The sequence below is a fragment of the Mirounga angustirostris genome, unplaced genomic scaffold, assembly GCF_029215605.1.
Source record: "Mirounga angustirostris isolate CCGP_5_RB_7025 unplaced genomic scaffold, mMirAng1.0.hap1 SCAF_1, whole genome shotgun sequence".
Taxonomy (NCBI): Eukaryota; Metazoa; Chordata; class Mammalia; order Carnivora; family Phocidae; genus Mirounga; species Mirounga angustirostris.
In genome coordinates this window covers 34,714,503-34,722,222 of record NW_026991709.1, presented here as the reverse complement: position 1 = coordinate 34,722,222, position 7,720 = coordinate 34,714,503, and the positions used below count along the sequence as shown (strand labels likewise).

General features: G+C 38.5%; 1 pseudogene; it reads left to right on the top strand.

Annotated features, from left to right (window-relative positions):
* Window positions 1-3,452: 3,452 nt before the first annotated feature.
* LOC123834622 (tubulin alpha chain-like) lies at window positions 3,453-4,771 on the top strand (annotated as a pseudogene).
* The last annotated feature ends 2,949 nt before the right edge of the window (window positions 4,772-7,720 follow it).

Here is a 7,720-nt window from a genome sequence, read left to right as displayed (position 1 = left end):
TCTTTATGGAGCCCGCTTGAGATTTTCACTCTCTGGCTCTGGTTTGTTTAGAGCAGTTACCATCCTGTTTAACTTCCATCTCAAGGTGTTCACAAGGCTGTCTTAATTGCCTCACTTGGGCCCTGAACTGCTTGCTCCCAGAAGCTCACTCAGCTCCCTAGGGACCTATAGCTAGGACAGGGCATGAACTATTTATGCAGAAGAGTCTTTGGTGGCAAGCAGCTGTCAGATCTGGGATGATCATTTCCAACAGAGAAGAACCCCCTGGGTCTGTTGCTCCCTATGAGAGCACAGTCCCCTCCGCTTCCCACACGTTCAGCTGATGGATTTGCACCACTTACCTTATGGAGGCTTTGATGAAATTCTCTGTCTATATTGTATTTTGTTACTGGCAAGCACATGACCCTTAATCTCATCCTCCCTGGGTCTACAGGAATTTCTGGATCACTTCCATTCTCCTCTAGTGGAGTGGAAAATCAGGGGATGATCTGAAACCCTTCCTGTGTCCAGACCTCCTCATCATGTGGCCATATTTCTTGCTCCCTCATCCAAGTTTCATTGTGGTAGGACATATGTGTGGGTTGATACTCTCAAATTCAGTTACAAGATAGAACCCCAGTTTCTTCTAATTCTAAACCCTGCAACTTCATGAGGAACTCTGGCATATCTACTCCCTCCTTTTGAGGAATCACTGGGTGGGGGCAGGATACATATCTCTTGTACTTTCCTCTCCTTCCTCAGAACTCAACACCAAGATTTTTCAACAGCCCCCCTATTAACATTTTGGGCTGCCTAAATCTTCGTTGTAGGTGTGGGTGTCCTGTGCATTATAGGATGCTTAGCAGGATTCTTGACTTTTGCCCACTAGATGATAATAGTACTTCCCCAGTTGTGACAACCAAGTGTCTCCAGACATTGCCAAATGTCACCCTGAGGGAGGCAAAGCCACTACCACCCTCCACTGAGAACCACTGCTCAACACTGACTATATCCCCTGGTATAAAGGTATTTTGTATATACATAGTATAAGTTGAAGAAGGAAGATAGAAACCTGCTCTGTCTATCAAAATCTCTACAATCTGTACTGTCTTATCACTCAATGGTATCATTTGTAACCTAGTGTTTAAAAAGATCTAGGGAGTCTCTTTTCTCTGAAGTAGACTATATCCACATAAATATACCTCCATTTAACTTCAAGATCAGTAAGGGCCAACACATGGCCTAGAAAACCAGGTTGAGGGCACCTTCAATTAATACTTCACATACAATCTTGTCCAGGTTCTAGCACACATAGTTTGAGAACCAAGAGGAAGAGACACACATTGTAGTTATTCATTTCCTGTTGAAGATTATAATGGCTTTGTTTAATATGGATGTTGTTGCCTTCCTAAAGTATAATCCTTATATTCCTGAGTCTAAAATTACAGTATTAAAATATTAGGTACATCTTACATCCTTTGAACATTTCTTCAAGGAACTCACATCTGACTGCCCCTCTAGCCATCCCTCTTTCTTAATTCACAGACCTTTAAAAAGGAGTCTACATTACTGCTTTAACTTCCTTACTTCCTTCCACTCCTTAATCCATTACAATATCACTCTTTTCATATCACCCCACTAAAACTGCTGCTATTAAGATCACTACCTACAATATCCAACATACACTCTCCTGGCCTCATTTTTTTTTTGTTTCTTCACCTCTCCATATTTTATATTATGATCAGTTTGGCTTTCCATGAGTGGCCTAACATCAGGCAATTCTAAGACAACCCCTGTGTCAATTCCCTCTCATTTTCTTGTCACTGCTGATGTTTCCCACTCTTCTTTTATTTTTTTTCCTCAGAGACTCTCTTGTCTTGTTTAGCACATTTGGCCTGAGGCAGACAACCCTTGGTGCTTCTGTGATGGATATCTTCTACTGCTTCCTCCAGATTAACTGCTAGCCCTCTCACTTTGCTCTGTGCCCTAAGAAGAAGACCTTTAAGTCCTGTATCAATGAGCTCCCATGCACTATGGTTTCCTTTGACCAGGTTTCATCAATGGGGATCAACAGTAGAAGTGTAGAGAGAAGGAAGAGAGTCAGGTCAGCTTATTTATTCCCCTCCTATGGTGACTCCTCTCAAGCTGGCTATGTCCCTCAACAGATGGACACTGTTTCTTTCATGGCCACCTGCATTCTTGTGTATCTTTACATCTAGCTTTAGGTGACCTTTACCTTCTCTCATCTGTTTAGGTTTAGAAAATGTAGTAGTTTTATTGCTTTTAGTAACATTTTCCTTCAATATTCTTTTGGTTTTCTTTTATCCTGCCCATACTTTTATAATCCATCTCTTTGTAAATATACCCTCCCGGAATTATTCTAATTATTGTTGAGTGCATCATAAGTTTCCTCTTGGGACCTTGAATGAGATACCCACCAATATACTATTATGGCCCTGTCCTTTTCTCCAAGGTCACAGCATGTATATATGATTTTCTACTGAATTTATATAACCTGTGTACTCCATGGGAACTTCAAATTCAACATGCCCAAATTGAATCTATTACCCTTTTTCTCCCCAAAGCCCCAAAAGTTAATTTGACTCTCCCACTTTCACTATATGTATGTATTAATTTAATCATTAAATCGTACTGAAATGGCTTTCAGTCTGTCCTACTTCATCTTTATACCCCTCTCTTAGGTTAGGTATTATTGAATTTACCATTTAAACTATGAAAATAACATTTTAAGTTTTCTCTCTGTCACCTAAATTACTACTAGTGAATTTTCTTTTACACTGGTAGTGTGAACTATCCTATCTTGAATAGCTGACCCAGAAACTTTCCTAAGCTATTTTCCCTAAGCAAAAAAACCTCCAAGTATCTTAAAACTTACTACTCATCTCCTGATATGATTGCTCTGAAGTTGATACCCATCCACCAAGTCCTTCCCTCCTTAATTTCTGGAAATGCCAAATTCACATCCTCTGAACACATTACTTTGTTTCTCCACACTCTTGCACATGTTGTTTTGTATTCATTAGTGAAGATCTCATCATATTTCATTTATTTATATATAAGCTCTGTCTCTTTGGAGCCTTACTGATCTCAAATAAACCTCACTACTCATTCCTCTGTACTATATATGTAGAAGGTAATAAATATGATAATATACTTTAATTACTTACATTTTTTATATGTTGCTAAACTTGAACTCCTCAAGGGCAGAGACCATTTTTAAAAACCACCTCATGTTTCACACAACTGAAAGTACCTTATCAAAAATTATTGATCTGTCAGATTGTTAACTCTTCTCATAGAAAACATACTTTTTTAAAATAAAAATTTTACATTTTATTTTTAAATAAATCATATTTTGTCATGTTCTCTTATATCAACTGCCTAAGAGTCTCACTGTAAGAAGCAACAACCTCACTTCTTCCTCTCCACTCAGCAGCCACAAAGCAGCAACCATGCTTGACTACATCTCCATTCATGTTGGCCAGGCTGGTGCCCAGACTGGCAATGCCTTCTGGGAGCTCTATTGCCTGGAACATGGCATCCAACCCGATGGTCAAATGCCAAGTGACAAGACCATTAGGGGAGGAGATGACTCCTTCAACACCTTCTTCAGTGAGATGGGTCCTGGCAAGCATGTGCCAGGGCAGTGTTTGTAGACCTGGAACCCACGGTCATTGATGGAGGGCACATTGGCACCTACTTTTTCCAGCTTTTCCACCCTGAACAGCCTAACACAGGCAAGGAAGATTCTACCAATAACTGTGGTCAAGGGCACTACACCATTGGCAAGAGGATTATTGACCTCATCTTGGACTGAATTTGGAAACTGTCTGACCAGTGCACAGGTGTTCAGGGTTCCTGGTTTTCCACAGCTTTGGAGGGAGAACTTGTTCCAGGTTCACCTCCCTGCTGATAGAATGACCCTCTGTGGATTATGGCAAGAAGTCCAAGCTGGATTCTCCATTTACTTAGCCCCCGGGGTTTCCATAGCTGTGTTTGAGCCCTACAATTCCATCCTCACTGCCCATACCACCCTGGAACACTGTGATTGTGACTTCATGGTAGACAATGAGGCCATTTGTAGTAGAAACATCAATATTGAACCTTCAACCTACACTAACCTTAACCAATAATTAGCCACATTGTCTTCCATCACTGCTTCCCTCAGATTTGATGGATCCCTGAATGTTGATCTGAAAGATTTCCAGACTAATCTGGTGCCCTATCCCCACATCCACTTCCCTCTGGCCACATATGCTCCTGTCATCTCTGCTGAGAAAGCCTACCATCTGTACCTTCTGTAACAGTGATCAGCAATGCATGCTTTGAGCCAGCCAACCAGATGGTGAAACGTGCTCCTCGCCATGGTAAATACATGGCTTGCTGCCTGTTGTTCCATGGTGACATGGATCCCAAAGATGTCAATGCTGCCATTGCCACCATCAAGACCAAGCGTATAATCCAGTTTGTGGACTGGTGCCTCACTGGTGTCAAAGCTGGCATTAATCACCAGCCTCCCACTGTGGTACCTGGTGGATAACTGGTCAAAGTACAGTGAGCTGTGTGCATGTTGAGCAACACCACAACCAGTGCTGAGGCCTGGGCTCACCTGCACCACAAATATGACCTGATATATGCCAAGTGTGCCTTTGTTCACTGGTATGTGGGTGAGGGCTTGGAGGAAGGAGAGTTTTCTGAGGCCCATGAGAATATGGCTGCCCTTAAGAAGGATTATGAGGAGGCTGGTGTGGATTCTGTTGAAGGAGGGTAAAGAAGAAGGAGAGGGTAAACCAGAAAGAGAGGAATACAAAAGTTAAAAATGTCACAAAGGTGCTGCTTTTACTGGGAAGCTTATTCTGTCTTAAACATTGAAAAGTTGTGCTCTGATCAGTTCATTTGTACATAGCGGTGTACACTCTCATATACAACTACTGACCTGTGCTTGAAAATAAATACTTTATTTCATACCCAAGCTGCCCATTTATCTTATAGGTTTGAATAAAGTATTCTCTGTCTTAAATGAAAAATCAAAAGACAAAAACCAAAAAATTAAAAATTTAAAAAAAAAAAATCAGTCAGTCGTATTTTGGGATACTGTCATTAAGCAAGTCTCCAGCCTAAGTAATTGTAATCAAAATAACAATTTTATTTTCCTATTGGAAAAGACAAATTTTGGGCCACATGTCAGAGGAAAAAGATCTGTATTAAGCATGATGATTTCTTAAATTATTTTTGTCTCTCTTTTCTGGCTGGTTTCCTACACCTTTACTATAAAATGTTACATGTAAATGTAATCCTAATTCACTCTCCTAGGGACATCCAGTTCCATAATTTAAGAATTAAAGTTCTATATATTCAAGTTCTTACTTAAAATTAGAACGAGAATTAGTGCTATTTAGATATATCCTTTGTTTGCTTTTAGTTACTAGGTTAAGCTTAATTTCCATTCATCTTTAGCTATCAAGAAATGAAAGCTTTTTGTGGTTTTCAGGTATGCCTGAATTTCATAAATCTTACAAACTTTGTTATTTATTTCCCAGAGATATGCTGCTAATCAAGATATTAAGCATAATTGATTCAAACTAGTATTTGGTCTTCATCATTAAAGTATAAACAAGATAATTGTGAGTAGAAAGTACGCATTACACAGATTAATATAATTATTTGCAATGAAAATACAATACTTTTCTCTAATGTGGTGAATAACATTAATTAGAATGTAATTCTGTGTGATATAGATATTTACTACTTCTTTAAAATTATCCTTTATTACTTCATAGAAGGTATATTTCAATGACTCTACACTTGACTCTAAATTTGAAGTTTAGGAGTCCATTTATAAGTTTTCTTCAGAGGAGATTCATGATTCCTCATGACAAGTATTTAATTATAAATCATCAACTGAAAAAACAATAAAACTTTAAGAAAGCCTTATACAAAGCTATTCTGTTATTGTAAAACCTTAATTAATAACTGCATAAAATTGTTAATATCATAGCAAATTTTAAAATTAATCATGCAAATGTTGAAGAAAGAGCATTAAATTTTTTATTTCATTTTGCAAATGAAGAAGCAAGTCTTGGTTAGGAATTATATAGTGAAAAGCACCATCAAACAAGCAAATTAAAAATTGCTCAAAGCTCTTTCAAAGTTATTTCCTATTATCCTTGAAAGGAGACACTTGAAAATTGTCAGATCTTCAGAAATTGACAGTCTGTGTTATACTATTAACCTACTAAATAGGTGAAAACATCTGCACAGAAAGTATTTTAAAATATTATATCAAAATAAATGTATATATTATGGAGCTGGATTCAACACTTTCTTGGCTTAAAAAATAACAATAGTAAAACAAGAGACTTCCAAAAAATTGAACACCCAGGAGCAAGTCTCCAAAGGCAGGATACACAGTGGTTTAGAAAGAGGGCCTGCAGTCATACTCCTGAATCCCAGTTCCACCACCTACTAACTCATTAATTGTGAGCCTCACTTCCCTTATCTCATGCAATGAGACTCATGGACTCTCCAGGAGTTATTTTGGCAATAAACTGAGGCAGTGAATGTAAAGCATAGAGCCAAGTCAATTCCAAACACATGTTTGTTACTATGTGGCATTGGAAGAGGTGTTTTTGTTGTTGTCGGTGGTGGTGGTGGTGGTGGTGGTGTTCCATTCCCTAGAGGCAGATGTTTCCCTGTGCCCTGACGAGTCTTTGGTTGGAAAAGTTTAAGACTCACTGATAAGATATCTATCACTGATAAGATATCTCATTCACACATAAGCCTTAGATATCTCTCAAACTAGTTTATGTACTTTCCAGTGGCCATATGACACACTTTCACCTCTGATATCCACCACTTAAGGTCTATCCACCATCTCAGCCTTTGAAACCCTACACACCTTACAGTTATGTTCTTTTTCTTGGCTTATTCTCTGAATAGACTAGACAAAAGTAATTTCTCCTTCCTGTACTGCAGGCATTACATTTCATTTATATTTTTGAGTGCTTATGATTATCTAGAAATATGTACTGTCTCATTTTCTCCTACAAACAGCCTAATTAAGTGAATATTATTATTAGTCTCACTATTTTCAGATGAAGAAACTGAAGGTTATATAAATAGTAATTATTGCCCAAATCACCAGTGAGGAAGTAGCTAAAAAGTGGCTGAGACAGGTCTACCAGCCTCCCATACCACTTTCCAAAATGACTTTTTCCTACTGCTTTAGTCTCAGTTATGCCACTGATAGACTATCTCAGGTTTCCAGTATCTGTATCCATGGCTTATTTCCCTTACTAAATGATGAGCTCCTAGAATTTCACAATTCTTCCACTGGTTGTTATCTAAAACAAAAAGGCCAACCAGAAACCAGAGAAAGGGGGGAAATTGCTTTTCATCTGACCTTGCTGAACTCAAGAAATACTAACATTCTCATGGGAAATGTACATAGAAAGATTTCAAGACTATAAAGATTCAGAGAATTGTCTTAACTTGCAGAAGCAATGCCAAAGAAATCTGAATCTCTGGCATGTCACTGTTAATGACACATGTCAACTTTCATAGGGTCATGAGATAAATAGTAACCTGAACCACTTGCTTCCAAAGCTTTTGTTTCCTCTGAAGGCTGACATGGTGTCATATGAAGTCACAGTCCCATTACACCTGCTGCAATCAATACTGCAATTAAAGGAGACTGAAGGAAATTGATCAAACAGATCCA